Source organism: Leopardus geoffroyi, chromosome A1 (genome assembly GCF_018350155.1).
Source record: "Leopardus geoffroyi isolate Oge1 chromosome A1, O.geoffroyi_Oge1_pat1.0, whole genome shotgun sequence".
Lineage (NCBI taxonomy): Eukaryota > Metazoa > Chordata > Mammalia > Carnivora > Felidae > Leopardus > Leopardus geoffroyi.
The window spans coordinates 118,264,769-118,287,834 of record NC_059326.1 but is presented as its reverse complement, the minus strand read 5'-3'; the positions used below and the strand labels follow the sequence as shown (position 1 = coordinate 118,287,834).

The following is a 23,066-nucleotide window of genomic DNA, read 5'->3' as shown; positions in this document are numbered from 1 at the left end:
AAGAATCTTCCTGGAAGGTTATAGCCTCAATGCTAAAACCTGGAGTCAGAACATTTGGGTTCGAATTCCAGACCGTTCCCTTCCTGGCTCTGTGGCCTTGACCAATGATTTATCTCCCCTAAGCTTTAGTGTCTTCATCTGTAAGGGAAGGGGCGGGCAGTTGTTCCTAAGACCTATGTGACAAGTTTTAGGAAGGATGAGGTAAGGTAGGGCAGAAAGAGGCATTCAGTAGAGTGGATGGTATCGAGTACTCAGAACATTCATGCTTATCATTATTACGAATTCTCTCAGCCTCTGCTACCCAGAGCCCTGTAGACTGAGGCTAAGAGAAGGTAGTATGTCCACATTTTAGAATATGATTCAGCACTCAAGAGAACTGAGCTATCAGGGCACCTGGATGGCTCAGTCAGTTGAGCATCCGACTTTGGCTCAGGTCATGATGTCTTGGTTCATGAGTTTGAGCCCCACATTGGGCTTGCTGCTGTCAGCACAGAGCCTGCTTGGATCCTCTGTCCCCCTCTCTCCCTGCCCCTCCCCCCTCTCAAAAATATACATTAAAATAAAAAAAAATGAGCTATCAAGCCAGGGAAAGATGTGGAGAAGCCTTCCATGCATGTTATGGAATGAAAGAAGCCAATCTATAAAGGCTACACATTATATGATTCCAACTCTACAACATTCTGGAAAAGGCAAAAGTAAAGACACAGCACAATGATCGGTGGTTTCCAGGAGGCTGGGGGGAAGGGATTGAATAGAGCACAGAAGATTTTTAGGGGAGTGAAATGATTCCGTCTGATACTCCAGTGGCGGCAGATACCCACCTGTCATCATATATTTGCCCAAACCCACAGAATGCCCGGCACCAAGAGTGAGCCTGCTACAAACTATGGACTTCGGCAGAGTATGATGCGTCATGGTAGATTTATCACTGTAACAAATGTACCGCTCAGGTGGGAATGTTGCTAACAAGGGAGACTGTGCCATGTCGGGGGAGGGGCAAATAGAAACCCTCTGCACTTTCCTCTTAATTTTGCTGTGAACCTAACAACTGCTTTAAAAACATAAAGCCTATTAAAAAAAAAAAAAAAAAAAAGTTAAGTGACGCAGATCCTAAGAGGCAGAGCTGGGACTCAGACCTCTGTATGTGAACTCTAAGCCAGGGGTCCTGATCACTGCCCCCTGGCTGTGATGGTAGATTTGGGCTTGCGGGGGCTGAGGCACGTCACAGGAGAAAAGTGAACGGAGACACAGGACACAGGAAGGAAAGGTAGTGGCCACCCTGGGTCATCGTTCTCTGTTCCTTGTCTGCAGACCAGAGCCTCCCCCCCACCCCCTCCGACCAAACCCTTGCAGACTTTCCCTCTGCTCTGGTTCCTTCGCCCTCCAGCCACTAGCCCTATTGGAAAGGCGCTCCTGGGGAAGAGGGGTAGCTACTGCTGTGTTACCACTGCCCCTGTGTCGACATACACTCTCCTCCTCCATGGGGATCATTTTGGGCCGTGTGCATGCTATGAGGGGGCATGTGCATGTTAAGGTATATATTTACACTTAGAGTTTAAAATCTTTACCCTTCGGACCCAGCCCCCCACCTCAAACAACACAGGGACTCCCCAGTTTCCACTTTGATACATTTCTAGAAGCGGCGTCTTACAGCTGATTGTATGTGTTAATCATATTTCCCCATGAGAAGAAGAGAGTGGCTGAGGACTACATATTGAAGATCTCCCTCCATGTGACAGGAAAGCAGCATCTGGATACTATAAACCTCAGCTGTAGTTTCAAAAATGGGCTATGACCCAAACTATGAGATGTGTACGTATGGATTACGAAGGGGGATTAAACTTCTGCACTCACCACTACTGTCCTCATTCGGTGGCGACCTAAAAAGTTTCAAATTCTAGGTTAAGCAGGTTATGTGTCTTAAATCATTTGATCTTCATAAAATTCTTCAGTCAGGTACTAATATATATTGCAGATGAGGAAACTAAAGCTCAGAGAGGTTGTGTGACTTCCCAAGGGCACACAGACACTAAGTGGTGGACTCCACGGCCTTTTTTAAAAAAAAAATTTTAATGTTTATTTACTTAAAAAAATTTTTTTTAAATGTTTATTTATTTTTGAGAGACAGAAACAGAGGGTGAGCAGGGAAGGGGCAGAGAGAGAGGGAGACACAGAATCCGAAGCAGGCTCCAGGCTCCGAGCTGTCAGCACACAGCCCAATGTGGGGCTTGAACCCACAAACCATGAGATCATGACCTGAGCCGAAGTCGGATGCTTAACGAAATGAGCCACCCAGGCACCCCTAATGTTTATTTATTTTTGAGAGAGAGAGAGAGAGAGAGAGAGAGACAGAGTATGAGCAGGGGAGGAAGAGAGACAGAGTATGAGCAAAGTATGAGCAGAGAGAGAGGGAGACACAGAAACGGAAGCAGGCTCCAGGCTCTGAGCTGTCAGCACAGAGCTCAACGTGAGGCTCGAACCCAACAACTGTGAGATCATGACCTGAGCTGAAGTCAGATGCTTAACCGACTGAGCCACCCAGACACCCCTCCAGAGCCTATTTTTAACTGCCATGGTCACCTTTGCTGAACTTCTGAACTTCCTACATGTATTATCTTGATAAATCCCCATGGATTTCCCCTTCCCTGCCACTCCAAATATCATTTCCTAGCACAGTGCCTGGCACAAAGGAGCTGTCAATCAGTGTTATTCTCCATTCTTTTCCTTGCATACCACTCTTCACCCCCATCCCCTCTCAGAGGAACTGTCTGTCTCTCTGAAACTTCCCAAACTGGAGAATGCCTGAGAATCTCCTGGGGAGAATTATTATAGTGTAGAAGCAGTAGATCTGAGGCTGGGCCCAGGGATCTGCATTTATAACAAATGTCCCATGTAATTCTAATTTTGGCATCCCTTGGATCATACTTTGAGAAACACTACTCTGCAGGTTTTTAAGGAAAACGAATTTTTCATATTTCAAACACCTGTTCAAAATACACATGGTAAAAACTTCAGAAAGTTCAAAAGAAATGACAGTAAAAAATACACCTCTTCATGTGCAAGCGTGTTCGCAGCAGCAGTGAAAAACGAGCATAAATGTCTGTCCCTACAGAATATATGCACCTACAGTGGAGGCCATTTATAAGATCAGAGCTTACTTATAGAATTTACTCCTATAACATCTGTTGATGTATCTGCATGGGTGTGTCCAAGTGGATAGATCTCAGATATCCTGTTGAGTGAAGAAAAGCCAACTGCAGAACTAGGCAGCACACTGTTTGTGGGCATTACACACACCCTAAGCTCATAATAGTAGCTGCCTCACAGGAAGAGAGAAATATTATGCAAAAAGGAAAGAGAGGGAACTTCGCCTTTCTCTCTAATGTCTTATCTCATACATAGAAAAGATCTGACATAAATTTGAGAAAATGTTAACATTTGTGAAGTCTGGCTAGAGTGCACACAGGTGTTTTCTCCCTAGTTTTACTTCTCATTTCTTATTTCTTAAATTGAAAAGAAAGCTGCCCCTGCCTTTCCATGCTCACCCAGCTTCTTTCACCGAAGGCAGCCTATTATTTTCCCTGGCACCCGCCTAGGTCGGTCTCCGTGTTAACACGCACAGGAGTGTAGTCTACACTTCTTCATCTGATTGTCTCCTACGCGCTGCACGCCTGGCCTTATCAATTAAATTCTCTTTGGATCTGCAGTCGATTCGGTCCCTTTGCCTGCAGGTTTCTTCTTCTTGACAAACATTCTCAGGTCTCTCATTCTCATTCAAGAAAAGCTTGTCTCCCTTCCTAGTCCTCAAGACATGAATTTTCTTTTGGTGGGACCACAGTTGTTGCCGGGAGGGTGGTGTGGGCTCACTGCTTCCAGCTCCTCACACTGGTGCAAGCCGCTCCTCCCCTCTCGTGGCTCCCCCATCAACCCATCTCTGGAGACAGAACTCATCGTTATTTCTTGGACTATGTCCCCTGATGTTTCTGCACAGCTGATACATTGGGTTGCCCCTTTCTTGACCTTGTCCCTTGTCCTGACTTAATTTAGAAGCATTCCTCATCAGTCTCTTTCTTTTCTCACTTCCACGCCTCAGCTCCCCTCCTCTCGTGCCATCCTGGGGCTCTCCTGTGGCCCATCAACTCTGTCTTCTCTGGTCTCTTGTTCTTCTCTCCCCGGATGACCTCACCAAGCCCCTACACGCCAACCCTCAAAGAGCATTTTGGTGAAGATACCCACTTCCTCTTAAATTCTCATTCTGGGGCTTCAGAAACACCTTCCCAATGGTCTTAGTGACAAGCCCACCTCAATGTCCTACAGATATAACAACCTCACCCTGCCAAATTCAAAGCACTTAATCCTCGGGAATTGTGTATTTCTGCTAGGTCAGTGCTTCTTATATTTAATATGCATACACGTCACCTGGGGTATCTCATTAAACTGCAGATTCTGGTTCTCTAAGTCTGGGGTGGGGCCTGAGATGCTGCATCTTTAACAAGTAACGGTGTGAAGCCTGTGCTGCTGGTCCAAGGACCCCACCATGAATAGTAAGATACTAGCGAGATTTCCATTCTCAAGACCAAGGTCTTAACTCTGTCTTAAACTTAGAACTACCTGGGGATCATGCTAGGTATAACATGGTTAAAAAATATGCCTGCGGTTAAAAGATTCAAATTAATTAACTCTTCTTTTGCCTGGCCCCAGCCCAGACAAATGAATCAGAATTTCTGGGTGTGTGGCCCAGACCACCTGCATTCCATGAATAACTATTAAGTACCTTTGCAGGCTAGGATTGTGCTAAGGACTGAAGGGACAGTGCTAAGACAAAGCCCCCATGGAGCTTACATGTTCGTAGGAGTGGTGGTGATAAAACGGAAAAACAAACATCGGTATTAGAGAGCATTTCAGATAAGCGCTATAAAGGAAAAAGCTGGAGTTCTGAGTAGAGAAAAACTGAGAAGGGGCTGTTTGCTTTAGGAGGGTCAGCAGAGGAGGCCCTTGTGCCGAGGTGACATCTGAGCTGAGCTGTGAACCGTGAGCAAGCTGACGCGTAAAGGCGTAAGGAAAGAGAAGCATTTCAGGCTGAGGGAACAGCGTTCTGGGGGAGGAAACAGAAAATGCAAATCTGCTGTGGAAGATCCACTTGGTGAGCTCAAGGAAGAGAGGATAGCTGGTGGTGTAGGTGGGGCTCAAAGAACAAGGAGGGAGTGGTGACAGGGGGTAAGTCCTGATCATGAGCCTGTGGGGCACCGTGTTTTGGAAGACGCTGGAGGGTTTTACCCAAGCAAGGTGGTAAAATCTCACGTAAGCAAGCTGCTGTAGGAAGCCAAGGGTTAAAACAGGAGGCAGGTGGGAAACGATGGCTTGGAATACAGTGGTAGTAACGGAGAAGATAGAAGAAGTCAGACGGAGGATAGAGCTTGGAGGGAGAAATCATAGAGCTTGGGGAAGGAGATACAGAAAAGGCTTCTCTGTTTTTTGGCTGAGACACTGGGGACGTTTATTTAGATCTGAAATACTTGAAAAAGAAAGGCTGAGGGATGACGTAGGGGAAATTAACTCCTCTTTCTGGGTCATCCTAAGTTTAAGATAATTATTGGACATGCGAGTGGAGATACTGCACAGGAAGTGAGATATAAGATCTGGCTACACTGTCTTTCTTGCCTTACTCCCTGCCCCCAAGAACCCATTATAGATGAGCCACCCCTAACTCAAAGGGTTCTGGTTCTGCTTCTCACCTCATTTTCCTAAATCTGTTCTTTGCCCATGCTGTATGCTGTATCCTCTGTCCTCTGTGCCTTCAATCTTGGCCTTTTGAGACCCTAGTCCCGCATACATACCATCCCAAGTAACCACTGCTCCCTGATATTGCTGTCATCAGTAATCTGTGCCTCCTGGGAACTCCCATAAAACCTGATGCCTTATTTGTGACATCTGTCACATTTCTCCCCCCATGAGTTATTTGTGTGTGTTTACCTCCCCTGCTGGGCAGTAAGTTCCTGGAAGGCAAGGCTTGCCTCCTATTATTTACCATCCTCCATGTTATCCAGAAATGTGCTCAGCACACAGAAGGCTACCCATTAAATGTGTCGAATAAAAGAATGATTAAGACATGTCCTGAGAGGATCACCTGAGGTTAATCTAGTCATCAGTGATCAAAGGTGACAGTTTTCTTAACCCTGGAGGAACTGATAATTGTGGAGTCTCTGCATCATTGGTTATAGAACCACCTGGTACAGTGCTAAAAGTCCTGACACATTATGCCATCATTTATCTCTAAATAGTAATGCATGCTTTAGGCCACGAGTAGATCCTTTAAAAAAAAAAAATCTGAATCTAATTTATGAACTCACTGTAGAGGCCTATTATTGGAAAAGCTGGTGGTATGTACTTTTCCAAGAAAAAAAAAAAAAAAAAAAACTACCTTCATAATTATCACCAATGCTGCCCAAAGCCTAAGTTGGTAAAACTGGCCTGTAGTCCACTTTGCTTTTTGTGGGTGTGTGTCTATTATGCTAGGGCACTGGAAACTGGTGTTGAGCCCGGATTAGTTTACAACCTCTTGCCCAATCTGTCCATGAGGCTTCATTATAATCAGATTGATTTATTATAGTGCATTCTGCCCCATGGCATGCCAGGTCATGGATTCTGAACTGGGGAAGAGACAATGACGGCTCAGATATTGGGTAGTGGGCTCTCAGTATACAACCTGACAGACACCAAGAAAGTGAGGGAAAAACAAGACAGTAATGGAGTGTAGTGACCATGAAAGGGAGGCTGTGGTGTGGCCTGAGCTCAGAGGGTGCCAGAGGTAAGGGACCACTCCTGGAAGAAGGGCATGGAGGCTGAGTGAGATTAACAGAGAAAAAAACAGAAAGGATGGAGAAGTAATGGAGGCTGGTGGAGGGAAAGGCTAAAAGAACGTTATTGGTACTGTCAGTGATCATCTACTGAGTGTGGATTATATGCCAGGCATTGTGATAAAAAACTTTATACAGATGGTCTGATTTACTTTTCCCATGACCTTGTAGTAGGTACCATTTTATAGGTGAGGAACTTGAGGATCAGAGAGGTTAAATAACTTACTCAGGGTCACGGAGCTAGAGTAGATGAGCTGGGATTCGGACCCAGGTCTGGTGAATGCTGAAGCCTATGTTGGTAACCACCGCTTTATATCACCTGCTGAGACGGATTCAGGGGCATTTCCTCCCACCAAGCCTGCTGTAGGCTGAGAAACACAGTGTCTCCCAACATCCCAAAGAGCAAAGTACTGAGTGGTGAGCTGAGTTGGAGGTGTAATTCAAAAGCCCTGCTATGACTGAGCGGTCTGCCGGGGCTGAGGGTGCTGAGGGCAGAGATGCTCTCATCCATCATCAGGGAATACTCACTCCATTGTGTCGGGCCCCACCTAAATGTTTTCTTATTGTCTGCTCTTCACCATGAGTAATGCCACTTTCCATTTTAAGCTGGGAGCTTCAGGAGATGACCACGTTATAAGCCAGAGTTTAAAGCTAAGTGCTGCCTGGGGGATTACTCACCCACTTTAAGACGCGGCCAACTTCGCACCCTCCCACTCGAGATGCTGCTGGAATATGCTCTTCCTTGCCAAAGCCTAAAGGAAATCTGGCTTCCCCTAGAATGAGACTGGGAATGGTGCCAGGTTATCAGAAAGCTGGCAAGTTAACTGATTCTTCAAGTGGAACTACTGTAGTTATTCTGGTCCCCACCTATGTGGTATGGTTTTGGTGCTTGCTCATTCATGTGGCATTTGCTGAGGTCCTACTACGGACTAGGTACTCTGTTCCATGATAGAGATACTGCAGGGATCTAGATGGCTTTAGTCCTCGTCCTCAGGGAGCTACCAATCTGGGGAAGATGGGCAGACACTTATAATAATATGTCATAACCAGTAGGGTGTAAGAAATGCCATAGCATGAAAAGCTCAGAGAGTTTGGGGCACTAACAGCTGAAGGATTTATGCCAAAGTAGGAGCTGGCTAGGCTTCTTAATTGTAAGCAACCAAAATCGATTTTGACTGTGAATAAACAGGAAGAGAATTCAGAGAACGTGGAGTTGCCCAAAGAATCACTGGGAAGGCATGGTGGTCCAATATCACAGGAAGGGACAGGCCAGACCAAGACGCTGTGTGCGTGTGTGTGTGTGTGTGTGTGTGTGCATGTGTGTGCGTGTGTGTGTGGTAATCCCTCAAATTGGGGATGTGGCTGTAGATACTGGGCAGTCAAAGGCATGACAAATGTCCAGGACAGCAGGTAGAAGTAGGGAAGGAGGAGAAGCCTGTCTCAGAATGATCTAAGATAGTCTGAGTCACAGACACCAAAAGGAACAGTTTAAAGAGAGTGCTGGCTTATTAAGGGAAGCAGGCAATGGGGCCAGGCAGCCAGGCTCCCAGGGGCTTCCTTAGTGAGTGAAGTTTCCTGCTCAACCAGACGGTGAAGCTTCTGTGGGGAAACAAGCCCTGTGCCAGCAGGTAAGGAAGAACTACATTTTAAGCCTTCCCCTTTTCTGAGAGTTCCTGGGGCCATTCTGGAAGGCCCTGGTTCTCAAAGGATGCCTTGAAATTATAAAAACCAGCTAAATCAGAAAAATGTTCTCCATATAATAGTTGGAACAGATGCCTGGGACAAGCCAAGGAGATAATGGTAATAGCCAACATTTACTGTTTGTGCTAACATGAGCTTACTTGCATTAATTCATTTAATCCTCAAAATAAGCCTATTCATTTACAGACAGACAGAGGCACAAAGATGATACATGACTTGGCCAAGGTCCCATGGTTAGCAGACTGTGGAGCTGGGGTGCAAATGTAGATCTGCTTTCCTGTAACTAGAGTCTCCTAACAGGGGCCACAAAGACAGAAAGGTCAGATGCACAAAAATGGTCATGTTTCTAGAAGGAGAAATTATTTTTTTTCTATGCTCAATATATCATAAGGTATTGTAAGCCTAGTCCCTTAGCTACACCTGTCCCCTGGGTGCCATTTTGAATCTTAGGTTTAGCAATTGCTCCCTACTGAGAAATTTTCAAATTTTATCTCAAGGGAAAAAGGTCTATTTTCCTAAAAGGTGCATCAAGTGAGGAACTTGCAGCAATAACTCAAGGTATGGACCCCTAGACTACAGCAAGAGGTATATGTAGCATTTTTAGTGGATTTCCAAAATAGAAATTTCTCCAATTATACAAATAATACATGCTACTTATAAAAAGTTAGGGAAATGTGGAAAATATAAAGAAGAAAAAAAATCATCTGTAACCTTACCAGTCAATGATGGCTGTTGTCGCATTTGGGGGTGTGTGCACATATTTGTGTTGTGTTGTGTTGTGTTGTGGTGTGTGTGTTTGTGTAATTTGTACTCTCACTTTCCAAAGCATATATATGTAGTACTGTCTTTTAAAATCATTCTTCATCGCTGAAATAATTGTTATTGTCTTGATTTCATCCTTTTTCTCAAGGAAGAATTGTATCACAGTATTCAATTTTGCAAATCTATTCAGTGAAAATCAGTTCACAGAGTAGAGCATGGTATGGAATGCAACTAATTTGTTCAAATAAGATAACATGGGGTTTGCTGGGAGGCACTGGATACAGTGTATGTGAAAGTGCGTGTTTATTTTTTTTTTAAGTTTATTTATTTTGAGAGAGAGAGAACATGAGCAGGGGAGGGACATAGAGAGGGTGAGAGAGAGAATCCCAAGCAGGCTCTGCACTGTCAGCTTTGAGCCCGATGCAGGGCTCAAACCCCTGGACCGGTTTGAGCCTGACCTGAGCTGAAATCAAGAGTTGGACGCTTAACCAACTGGGCCACCCAGGTACCCCAAAGTGCCTGGTTCTTTAAGGACAACTTGGTTTTTTATCATTTACGAATATTTCTAACTGGTAAACATTACCTGCAATAAGTCTAACATAATGATTAACCTGATCATTTATTATATAACCACTTAATTTATTAGCAGAGATTTACTTCACCATCTACCATATGGGTAACATTCAAAAATGAATGTTACGTAGGTAGAAATTAGAAGGTCCATTTCTAGGACTGAGCTCCAAGTAGAATCCTGGTTCTGATTCCACTTTCTCTAGCCTGGGGGGCCTCAACTCCTTCCACATCTGCCAAAGGCAGTTCAGAACCCCACAGTCCAACATACACAGGAAGTTCGCTTTCTCAGGCAGGAAAGCAGCTTGGCCTTTCCGGTCCTCTCTGAGCATCTCCTCTGGGAGCCCATACGCTCGAGCCAGCACACAGCCAGGTCTACCAGGTCGCTGCTCTTGTCAACTCTTGGCACCTGGTGCCATCCACCTCTTGTCCTTTTCCCAACTCATCAAGACAAAGTCCTACCAGGTCAGGAGCCCTGTGTGTTTCCTCTATGCAGCCCAGACATCTGTTTTGAGTTGAGAGTCAGTGGCCGGTCAAGCGCTTGCACGATGCAGCTGGATTTGCTGATGTAAACAAAGTAGCTTGCATGTGAGTTTCCTGACCCTGAAAACGTCCCACAGGACCATCCCCTCCGGCCTCCATCAGGATTTTAACCTTAGTCCGAGGGGACAAGGAAAATGAATTTGGGTTTAGTTAATAAGCTACAGCCAAGCGAGAAGCAAAGCACTCGTGTCCTCTGTTTCCTTCTCTGTCTCCATGTAACCCTTTCCTTTCTGGGCCATTCTTCATCCTCAACTCAGGCGCTATCATTGCCAAGCAACCCAAGGAGCCAAGGGTTAGCGACTCCTCTGCTAACAGTGGGCGCTTTCCTTCACTCCTCCCGGCACACAGCTCCTTTCTATCCTCGCATGTCTGCTTTGGGATTCCATGCTTCATTAGATTACTTCCAAAAGCAAACAGTTCACACATAAATTTATGTCTTAAAGGCTAATAAACTCTGGCCCCACCATCTATCCTACTTTTTAGCTCCATGAAATTCACGCAGTCCTCTTTCCGTATTCCATTTGCAAACAAAAACAAAAACCAAAATAATAATTCAGATGGGAAGACCTCCTAACTCTGGGAGCTACTTAATTTCTTAATTTCTCAAGAGCTCAGTGCTTTCATCCACTAAAATGAGAATAACAGTATTTGTGTCGAAGTGCTGCTATATGAAATCATGGATAAAATCTAGGAAGCACTTGATAAGACAGCACATACAAATTAGGCTTTATAGTTATATATTTCCTATTTTTTTAAAGTTCCTAACCTGCTATATTTTGGTCATACTTGCTTTTACAGTTCCCTTCTGTGGCATTTGGTACTGATTTTATATTTCCAATACCAAACTTCCATTTGATATAAATTCCAGTTTGAACACTAATTCAACTTTAAAAATACTAATTAAGTGATAATTAAAGATACATTCTAGCTGCATATATCTAGGACAAAACATTGTGATCAGGACAAAACATTCTGTATATATGCAAAATAAACTCAAAGGAAGAAATGACCAAGGAAACAACAAACCCCAACCAACACTTAAATCAACCAACAAACCCAGGCAGCAGCAATCTTCGGGCACACACGGACATCTGTGGCACAGGGCTGGAGGGAGCGTAGAAAATGATTTTCAATGGTTTTTAATCACCAACAAGAACAAAACAGCCAAAATAGCCATTGAGTCCTCTCTGCCCTGCTTCTTTCTGTGCCCCCCACAACTTTCTTTTCTTATCCTGCCCCCTCCACTGGAAAGCCTCAAGGCATTCAATGTTCTCCACTAGAACCATCCAAGTGTGGGTCTCCCTCAAAAGTTCTATACTCCAGGGGCACCTGGATGGCTCGTTTGGTTGAGTGTCCGATTTTGGCTCAGGTCATAATCTCACAATTCATGGGTTCGAGTCCCATGTCAGGTTCTCTGCTGTCAGCACAGAGCTTGCTTCAGATCCTCTGTCCCCCTCTCTCTGCCCCACTTGCACGCACTCTGTCTGTCTCAAAAATAAACATTAAGGGGAAAAAAAAGAGTTTTATGCTCCAAATTACCATTCCTGTGACCCAAATCAAGACTTTTTAAAAATAGGTATGTTTTCAAAGTATTAGCCAGAAATCTTAGGTATTTGATTTAATAAATGTCAGCAGACATTCACTGAGCGTCCATAAGTGCGAGGCAAGCATGTATCCATGGGGGAAGGGAATGAATAAGATCTGATGCCTGTCCTCATGAAGCTGAAAAGGCCTTAGGGAGGCCAACAACAGATGCAAATGGCTCTAAGTGCTGGCTAGAACATAGCAACCACCACAAACAGCTCTAGCCAGCAGGCTGCAGGAGGAAACGATGAAGTCGAGCTTGGGATGATCAGGGTAGGTTCAGGATAGAGGCAGCACTGGTCCTCAGAGAAGCATCTGTCCTTTGAAAAGATTATATTAAATCCCGCGCACCCTCCTCTCCCCCCATTGGTGAATTGTTTTTGAGTCCTTTGCCTCTTCTGGACTAACACCTGGAAGAAAGTTTAGCATCTTGACTTTTCTTCCCTGAAATGTGCCAGCTCCTTGCTCACTGGGATCACTCAGTCTCCTCCCGCTGGTGAAATGGACGCGGATGCATGTGGCCCTGCACACATCCCTGACCCCACCCGCTGAACTCCTGCTCATCTTCAAAGGTCACAGCTCAAGGTCACCTCCTCAGAGACACCCGGACCACTCTCCCCCTACCAGTGCACTTCCCCCTTCTGTTGATATTTGATTTCAACAGAGGAAAACAGGAATTGGCACTGCTTCAGATTTTCTTAGTCAGCTGGACACTTTTTAAAACTGCAGTATCTCCCCCTACAGGAATAAAAAAAGACAACGAAAGCAAGGACTTTCTGTTGCCTCCTTGTCCTTAGTGCCTGATTTATAAATATTTGTTGACTGAATTAATGAATAATAACAGATCAATTTAACTCTTCTCTTCCCTGGTTTTTTCATCTCTCTTGATCTGTTAGTTATAGTAGGGAGAGATCAGCGGTTTTAGAAAATATGTAGGATTAATGTCGTACGGATGTAACCAATCAAAAATACTCTTACTTGGGGGGTGCCTGGCTGGCTTGGTCGCTAGAGTGTACAAATTTTGATCTCAGGGTTATGAGTTCAAGCCCCACATTGGGTGTTCAGATTACTTAAAAAAAAAGATCTTAAAAAAAAAAATACTCATACTTGGGTTCAGTATGGCAAGTGGCTAATTAGCATAGTTTCTCAGGCTTTGGTTCATGAGGGGTTTCTAAGCACAGTGCGTGTCTTTTCAGCAAAAGCAATACGCTGCACAGCACAGATCATCATTCCCCTCTCTTCCTCAATTTTTTCAGCAAATATTTATTAAGCACATATTACGTACCAGCGCTATGCAAGGCACTACAGATAAAAAGCTGAGCACCAGAGACAAGGGCTCTGCCCTAAGGGGGCAAAGTCGAGAGGGAGAAACAGTTCAGTAAACAGCAACGGGGGGAAAAACAAGAGGAGGATAAGGGACACCCCCCACCCCACAGGGCTGGGTCTGGACCTGGGGCTGGTGGTAAAGGAAGGCTTATCTGAGTAATATTCAAAGTGAAGTCTGAAGGAGAAGTAGGAACATATTGGGGGTGGTAGGCAATGTTGGCAAAGAGAGCTCCAGGCCAAGGGAAAAGTGGTTGAAAGGCCCGAGGGTGAGAGAGAGCTGGGCACATATGCAAAATGGAAGTTCACTCTTGTTTGAGGCCACCGGAAGGTCCGATGCCAGGGAATGTGGGCCTTCTTATTCAACACCAAGACCAAGAGAGCATGGAAGTAGTGTGGGTCACTGATTGTGCCTCAGGAAATTACTGGAATTTAAGCTCTATGGGGTAAAGACACTGCCAGCTTTGTTCATCACTTGAGAATGGGGCCAGGAACACAGCAGTTTCTTAATAACCATTTGCTGAGTAAATGAATGAGTGCCCTCGAATGACCTCAGCCATCTTCTATGGTGTCACCAAGCCCCAAGGTGTCATAAGACCAGGAAGCATCTTGAGAGCTGGCTGGTCCACTCCCTCCCCTCCAGGCTGTCTGATCTGCCCTTAAAACTCTCAGAGATGACAGGATCTTGTATATTTCATAAAGTATAGTAGCATGACTCGGAAATGCAGTTCTTGAGGTCATACACAGGCAAGTGAGAGACAGATGATCTGTCCAGTCATTTGGTGAGTCACAGCAGGATGGAGGAGCAGGAAGAATAGTCCTTAATGCCCAGACCGGCAGGTCAGGCAGCGAGGGCACTCTGGCTCCCCCGCATTATTTGTCATCTTGTTAAGATGCCATGGTGCCTCACTTCCAAATTGGCTACTGAAGATCAATGAGCCCCACATTCTCAAAGCAGCACCATCTCATGGGGAGAGATACATTTCCTGGTATATCTGGCAGTGAGGAATTTAAAATCCAAGTTTATCTCACCTCAGTGCCATGCACTGACTGAATGCTGCTGTCTCTCTCAGAGAAAGCTACGGTGCTTGTGATCTAAGATAACCTGGCTGAGAAGCCATGAAGAATGGACACCACATGTTGGCTTATGCTCACGTCTATCACCCTATCTGAGGTCCCGCTGCCTCTTACTTGGGCCACCTCACCTATTCCCTGCTTCTGCCTCTCCTCCCATACTTCTCCACTAAGTAGCCAAGTGGCATTAAAAAAAAAAAAAAAAAAAAAAAAAAAAAAAGCTAATCTGATTATGTCATAGCCCAGCCTGCATCGTGCAGTAGTTTTCCACAGTCCTTGAGATAAAAATCTCCAGGGCTCCGCATGGGCTGACCCTGCCAACTGCTCCAGCCACGGCCGTCTCTCCTCATCCACAACCGACTCTTTTCTCCCCAAGTGAAACATGCTCTTTCTGGACTCAGGACCTTTGCACATGCTCTTCCTGCTACCTTCTTTTCCCTACTCACTAGGAATATAAATTCCACTTCCAGGAAGTCTTCCTGTCTCTTAGGCTCCTTAGGTCCCTATCATCTAACTCCCATGGTATCCTGGACTTCACTGCAACACTCACTTCACTGGGAGTCCCTTTTATGGTAGGTTTCCTCGCTAGAATGTGAGCTCGAGGAGGTCCTCATTGCATCTGCCTTGTTTCCCACTATATTCCTCATGTCTGGCACACAGTGGAACTCATCAAGTGAATAAATGAGTGCCCCGATCTGTGAACTGTTGGAACAACTTTACCCATTAAAATAAGAGGCAGAGAGAAACGGAAACATAACAGAACCTCATTACAGTCCTAAACCAGATAACCTTGCTCACCCTGGAGGCCCAATTTCATCTTATTATGGGCTTGTGTACTGTGATTAAGCCCAAGTTTATTCTTCAGAACTGCTTTCTGGTTTGGTTTGGAGAATTAAGGGCCTTGCCACCACGTGCCCGTGATCAGCCCGTGATCAGACACCCAGAGTTTTGCGACAACTCGAGTCAAGTCGGGGTGTGCTGGTGTGCCTGCCGGAGGCCTGTGCCTCTTGCTGCAGAGACAGGCAGCCCACCTGCCCCAGTGTCACACAGCAGAACAAGGCTACAGGGACCTGGAGCCTTCATTCATTTTGCCTTACCCTCTGTTTTATTTTCTCCCTACCCCCTCCATCCCCCCCCCCCCCCAGCAAGGACAAACAATAATTCAGTAAAGGAAATATGAGTAATGGAAAGAAAGAGGAAAAAATAAACATATCAAAATGGGCAATGTCCCTCAGGCCACTGCTTTTAAAGAAAACAAGGAGAGTAGATTTGGAGATATTTCAGTGACTTTGCTAAAAAGGAGAAAAATAATCAAGCTGGCCTCTCCCTTCTAGGCTGAATTCCTTATCTCTCTCTTAGAAAAAAACTTTTTTCATGTTTATTTATTTTTGAGAGAGGGGGAGGGAGAGAGAGAGAGAGAGAGAGAGAGGGAAAACACGTGCCTGAGAGGGGGAGGGGCAGAGAGAGAGGAAGACACAGGAACTGAAGTTTGCTCCTTCCTAATGCAGAGAGCACGATGTGGGGCTCGTACCCATCAACCGTGAGATCATGACTTGAGTCGAAGTCAGACGTTTAACCGACTGAGCCACCCAGGCACCCCCTTATGTCTCTCTTGATGTAGCAAGAAAGGATTTCCCAGACCAGGGGTTCTCACTCTGGTCTGCATCAGATTCTCCTGGGGAGACGTGTTGAGCTTACAGGTGCCAGCCCCAACTCAGGCCCAGTGAATACAAACCCCTGGAGGAGGGGCACTCCCATGATCCCCACGCAGGGGGGACCCACTCAGGAACAAAGCTCAGGAGGCAAAGGCAGAGTTATGCCCTATGCCTGGTGACATAAGGTATAGCTTAAGTAAAAAACTCACATGTGCTCCTGAGGTCCCCAGAGTCAAGGACTAAAAAGCTTGTTCAAAGTAAAACACCACAAACTATAGTTAGGATCTGCAGAATGACAAAGATTTCTGATTTCACCTTCTGGCAGAAGGCGGGTGGGGCACATATTCTATTCATGGTATTCATTTAAGCTGCTGAGCTGACCCCACAGGCAAGACTTGAACTAGGTCCAACAGAAAGGTGATGCCAGCGTTCAAACATGATGATGACAGTAACTCACATTCATGGACACCTTAGTACCTGCTAGGTGTTTTACACGCATTATCTCATTAATCCTCCAGACCACCCTATGAGTATTATTATTATCTCCATTCAAGGGATGAGAAAACTCAAAGCCCAGGGGAGTGGGTGACTTACTTGCCTAAAGCCACCCAGCAAATAAATGCAGACCCACATCAGGGCCCAGGTCTCCATGACTGCAGTCTCTGGTCTTAATGGTACATTGTAAGTTTCCTTTAAGATGCCCAGCCCTTGTCTTCCCGATGCTTCCAATGAATGGAAACGGGCTAAGAAAATCAGAAGTGTTAGTGCAAAATATACAGCCTTAAGAAACAATGAGCAATCAACCTGTGGACCCCTGGTGACTCTTCTCCTGTTTTGGTTATTAACTGGACAGAAGCTTTGTTATCTGGATTTCAGGAGTCCTGAAAGGAAAGCAAAGTCCTCTTACCAGGGCAACCATCTCCCTCTGCGGAAGGGTGGAGTGAGCGTGCTTTTGAGAAAGCCAAGCAGCCTCCATGGCGCGTCCCCCACGGCTCACAAAAGAAGAGGCAAGCAGGAACCTCCACAGCCCAAACCCGGGAGGGAGGCTGGGTCTTCTGTGAAGACCCAAAATATCAAAGACATTAATAACACCGTTCATGGAGAGCTTGTCACACGCTAGATACTGTGCACATTTCACTTCACGTGCTCCTATCGAGTTTGATCTTTACAACACTATGAGCAGGTACTGTTCATGCAAGGAAACAGATTCAGAGAGCATTAGCAACTTGCCTGTAGGCACACATCTATAAAGGGATGAGTCAGAGATCGTATCCATTGGTCTGAATCACAGCGAGCTCTTAACTAGTATCTTGGCTGTCTCTTCTTTTAAACACGAGGACAGACACCATTTGGCGCGCTTACGTGAGCAAGAGTTCTCAGTTGTCTGCCATTTGTATTTGGCTGTGCCAAGCCTCACCTCCGCCTGGGAGACAAACCGGGTTCTTATTTCAGTAAATGTTTACTGACTGCCTTCAATACACTGTGCTCCGTGCCAGGCCCCACATTTAATAAGTGGGAGACGAGGTCGCCCTTGCAAGAACTTACTGTGAATTTACAAATCTACAGTGGATTAAAGGGACGGACATAAAGCACGTACAGGTGATTTTACCAGAGGTCTGGGAGTTGCTGGATTAAATGGAGTCATCGATGCCTGGGGATTCGTAGAGGAGGTGAGCTTTGGACAGAGGTCAGGACTGGTTTGTTGGAGCTGAGAGTAAGGGTGGTGCAGCAAGGGAGTAAAGTGGCCCAAGTGTCAGTCAGAAGACAGCTCCAGTGCTGCCTCGGGGCATTCTGTTCCCCCTTAGTCTAGGCCCACTGGACTCTGGCAAGTGCCCAAGCCCACACTGGAAAAGCAATCCTGGGGCTGAGTCACGTGTCCAGAAACGCCTGCAGTGAAATCCTATGAAGGGTAATGTGCATCCTCAGAGCAACTTTAGGCAAAGGCAGCAAGGCTCCCATTTTATGAGGTGACTTTGAAACCAAAGTCAGCAGGTCTGAAACTTTCAAATCAATTTCTCCTCTGCTTCAAAGATCACACATCTAAATCAGAAAGGATGTACATGTAAGTCAAGGGGTGAAAACGGAACTTAAGCCTGTAGCAGGTAGAAACTTTCTGAATATTTTGAGTAAAAACCTTAACAAAATGCATGTGCTTTCCCCAGTAATTCCACTTCCACAAATCCTCCCCAGGGAAGTAACAGCGACTTTGTTTATAATGGTGACAAACGAGAGAGGATTAGAGTTTTCATGTCTACATAATGGAATCCTATAATCCTATGTAGCCATTACAAATGGAGGTGTAGGGGCGCCAGGGTGGCTCAGTTAAGCGTCCGACTTCAGCTCAGGTCACGATCTCACAGTTCGTGGGTTCGAGCCCTGCATCAGGCTCTGTGCTGACAGCTCAGAGCCCGGAGCCTGTTTCAGATTCTGTGTCTCCCTCTCTGCCCCTCCCCCACTTGCACTCTGCCTCTGTCTCAAAAATAAATATTTAAAAATTTAGAAAAAAAATGGAGATGGAGATTTACATTTATTGATGAGGAAAAAAATCCTAATGTATTTAGTACAGCCTGGTTATAAATAAGCAGATTATAAAACAACCTATGTATACAAATTTTACAAAGAGGAATCATGTGATTCTTTAAACCACGCCTGAATCAATTTAATAGAATTGAAATCATATGGAATAAGTTATCTGATCACAATGTAATTCACTTAGATATCAATAACCATAACATATCTAGGAAAACCGCAAATATATTTTTTTAATTTATTTATTTGGAGAGACAGAGAGAGAGAGAGAGAGAGAGAGCATGAGCACAAGCGGGGCAGGGGCAGACAGAAGGAGAGAGAGAGAATCCCAACCAGGCTCTGCAGTGTCAGTGCACGGAGCCTGATACAGGACTCGAACTCACGAACTGTGAGATCATGCCCTGAGCTGAAATCAAGAGATGCTTAACCCACTGAGCCACCCAGGTGCCCTGGAAAACTGCAAATATTTTCAATTAAACAACACACTTTGAAATAACCCACCAAAAAAAAAAAAAATCAAAGGAGAAATTATAGAGTAGTTTAAACTTAACAATATATAAAGTACTGGTAATGGAAATTTGGGAAGGCAACTAAAACAATTATTAGAGGGAAACTTTCTCCTTTAACTGCTCATATTAAAAAACATTTTTGAAGGTCTAAGTAATACTAATGACCCAAGATTCTGCATGAAAATAAATAAATAAAAGGGCAAGGTAAACTAAAAGTAAGCAGAAATAAGAAAAATTAGAAATAAAGTTAGCAACAAAATACAAATCAGGCAAACAACATAGAAACCTAACAAAGCAGAAAGCTGTCTTTTTGTTTCAGAAAATCTCAAATATTCCTATATATAAGCTGCTTTGTAAAAGGTTTATAACTCTATGAATTGACATGTTCACAGAAGTTCTCTTCACCTGGTAGGATCAGGAATAATCTTAAAAAATTTTTACTGATGTTTATCTGTATTATCTTTTTTTCTCTCCCTCTTTTATATTTGAGAGCTTCTAAGGGGACTGACATCCTCTGCTTATTTGCTGAATTGCTAGAACAGTAAAGTAACACACCCTATTAACCCTTTGTTTCCCAAAGTAGGGGCATGTGCCCCTGTTGATACAGAAGTTCTGAGTGATATGAAGATATCTTTCCATAACACTGCAGAGAGAAAGGGAGCCCTCTTTGAAGTTTCCTTCAGTCATTTTGCTTGTAGTCAAGGAGACAGCTTTGGTTTCTTGCAATTAGGTTTTCAATTGCTTTTCTCTCTTTGTAAGCCAAAGAGGTGGGTGGGCAGGAGACAGCATCTGAGCAGAAGTCAACCACAGCCGCCCTTGCACTGTATTTATCTTGAGGACTGCCTTCTGTGTATGGGATGCTTCTGCAGTTACACCGGAGGGATAAAGCTTCCTTTAAATAAGGAAATTAAAATTTAAGGAAAACCACATGTCAGGAATTTAAATCAAATTCAAAAATAAGGGATGTGGTAAGGGGATAACGATCAAAATGCTGAGGCTAGCACACCTGTACTGAAGTCCAAGGAAAGTGGTGCTAATCTCTGTGAGGGTGAAAGGCCTCCAGGATATCAGTGTGCACTGGGATAGCCCCATAGTTCCCCCAGGCCTCGACTTCAATCTTGTCATTTTAATATAAAAACAACAGCACGGACATAACAAATGAGCAATTTGCTCAGGTAATGACCCAGGCAGTAGGGAGACGATTTCAGAACAGGATTCCAAGTCCAGATAAATCCTGCTGGGAGGATGACTGACGTGGGAGGTTTCTAAGAGCAGATAACATTTCTTTGCAATGTTTGCCCAGAGGAAAGAGGCCCTTCCACAGGAAGAAGGTCAATTCCGGTCTATTTTTATAAAAGCATTTCAAGTGGTTAACGGACTTATTTCCTGTGGTTCCCAGGAATCCTGCAGCAGGTTCCCAGGAGGATGTTGGTGATAGGTAGCAGAGACCTGATGAGTGGCAATCAATAATTATCTCTATATTTGCTTCACTTTTTCCAATAAAAATAATCTAGGGGAAAAACACTTGCTCTAGAAGAGCAAAGTTCATGACAACAAAGAGCAGAATGGGACATGAAAGTCCCTTCGCGTGCGGCAGAGTCCTCAGGTCAAGATTTTGGAAACTGAAGATTGGTTATTCACTCATTCCCTTTTATTCAACAAATAATCGAGCAACTGCTCTGTGCCAGGCACTGTTGAGGGGCTGTGGAAAAGATGGTGAATAAGCATGGCTTCTGCCTTCCAGGAGCTTTCTGTCTACTGGTGGGAGAAGGCATCAGACAGGCCAGCAATGCCTGGGTAGATATATACTTAATTACAAATGGTGGGAAGCATTTGGGAAGAAAAGAAGAGGACGTACAAAAGAGAATAATGGAGGCTGGGGGGAACAGAACTTAGATGGGGAGGTCAGGGAAGACCCTTGAGGAGGTGGCTTTGGATGCCATCTGAAGAGTTAGCAGGAGCCAGCCAGGAGAAAGGGCCAGAAAGCAAACACTCTGCATGAAGGCAGGCAGGTAGAAGGGACCACCCTGGACTCAAGGATCCAAGGGCAGACAGGACTGGAGGACTGGCTAGAGCATAGTGGGCAAACGGAAGGAGTGGTGGGAGGTCAGGCCAGACCATACAGGGTCTCGCAGGCCACGGGAAGGATTCAGATTTTACTTGGAAATGAAAGCTATGGAAGGTTGCAAGCAGGGGGTGAGGTAGGTTTTCAAGGATCCTTCTGACTCTATGTATAAAGATGATGCGGCGGGGGGGCATGCTGAGGACAAAAGAGGAGACTATTTCAGAAGTTGTGACAGTGGACTGGACTGGGCGTTGACAGTAGGTACTAAGTACATAAATTTGACAGCCTTTAACTTCAACATAAGAGTTGAGAAAGTTGACCAACACACAAGCCTGGGACTAAGGCGAGGCAAGGGAGGTACTTGCTTTGGGCACAAAGCAAGTTTACTCAGAAACCAAGATAAATAATATTTTAGTGCAATATTTTTTTTAAGTTTGTTTGTTTAAGTCATCTCTACATCCAATATAGGTCTCAAACTCATGACCCCGAGATCAAGAGTCGCACGCTCCTCTAAGCCAGTCACCCATTTAGTGCAGCATTTTTTTAGAAAATCAAATTTAGGGCAAAACAGTCCTTGATGAACAAAAAATCAAATTTCTTTTAAAAAGACAGGATCCACAACGGTGCTGTGCCAAGCCACAGAAGGAGCCTGGGGCAAAAGGAAAAACCTTGTAATACTGATCCTGGTGGTATTTAAAATTTTGATATTTTGTTCATATCCTCACTATTGTTCTGGCTAGCTGACCTTCCCCACCTGTAAACCAGGGGGCTACCATGTAATCCTCGGCTCTTAAAATAAATACTATGCAAAGAAAATGGAGGACATAAATCATCACAAGCCCCCTGGTGGTACAGATGCTATTCTTTGTCCTGATTCTGGAGACTCCGAGACAGAAAGTATGTAATAGTTGCTCCATCAATACTTCTGATACTGTTAATGGCTAACAGTTATCAGGCTCTTAATATGTCAGGTACTTTGCCAGAAGCCAGTAAATACAATTATCTCATTTTATCCTCACACCAATCCTGTGAGGCAGGTATAGTATCATCCCTCCCCTACCATGATTGGTATATATTTGATTAGCATTTAGTAAATACAGGAAGAAACAAAGATGTATAGATGGAAGGGAAAATGAGAGAAAAGGAAGGGACAGGCTTTATTCTATTCCTTATGAGTCCTATATGGATCACAGTGATCCCAGCTCCCTGGGCAAACACTATTTTCTGACAAACACAAAACACCACACTTAAACAGACCTGCACAAAAAGGGAACTACACTTAAATATCACCTTTCTCCATAGGGATTATTTTTGATAAGTTAGGTTTTTTAAACCAAACAGCTTTTCTAAGAAAATATTTCTTTCTTTTTTTTTATTTAAAAAAAAACATTTTTTTTAACGTTTATTTATTTTTGAGACAGAGAGAGACAGAGCATGAACAGGGGAGGAGCAGAGAGAGAGGGAGACACAGAATCTGAAACAGGCTCCAGGCTCCGAGCCGTCAGCACAGAGCGCGGCGCGGGGCTTGAACTCACGGGCCGCGAGATCATGACCTGAGCGGAAGCCGGACGCTTAACCGACCAAGCCACCCAGGCGCCCCTCTTTTTTTTGTTTTAATGTTTATTTATTTTTGACAGAGAGACAGAGCATGAGCGGGGGAGGGGCAGAGAGAGACACACACACACAGAATCTGAAGCAGGCTCCAGGCTCTGAGCTGTCAGCACAGAGCCTGACACAGAGCCCGAACTCACAGACCCTGAGATCGTGACCTGAGCCGAAGTCAGAAGCTCAGCCGACTGAGCCACCCAGGCGCCCCAACTAAGAAAATATTTCTTGACTTCATCCATTCCCAAATATTCACTGAGCAAAATTATAACATACCAGGCACAGATCT

At 44.7% G+C, this 23,066-nt stretch overlaps 1 protein-coding gene and 1 long non-coding RNA gene across 11 annotated transcripts in view; one reads left to right on the top strand and one right to left on the bottom strand.

Moving 5' to 3' along the window:
• The window catches only part of LOC123605402, a 342,862-nt gene that overhangs the window by 33,344 nt on the left and 286,452 nt on the right, over window positions 1-23,066 (bottom strand). Inside the window, exon 7 of one of the 5 annotated variants that reach the window (XR_006715752.1) lies at window positions 19,061-19,999. The exons of the other annotated variants lie outside the window; for them this stretch is intronic. This is a non-coding gene — a long non-coding RNA (uncharacterized LOC123605402). Of the gene's footprint in view, window positions 1-19,060; window positions 20,000-23,066 lie in introns of those variants that run through there. 5 annotated transcript variants of the gene reach the window in all.
• FGF1 (fibroblast growth factor 1) overlaps window positions 1-23,066 on the top strand; it is a 106,008-nt gene that overhangs the window by 44,015 nt on the left and 38,927 nt on the right. Inside the window, exon 3 of one of the 6 annotated variants that reach the window (XM_045492183.1) lies at window positions 16,767-16,886. The exons of the other annotated variants lie outside the window; for them this stretch is intronic. The gene's annotated coding sequence lies outside the window, so the exon portion shown is untranslated. The remainder of the gene's footprint in view (window positions 1-16,766; window positions 16,887-23,066) is intronic. 6 annotated transcript variants of the gene reach the window in all.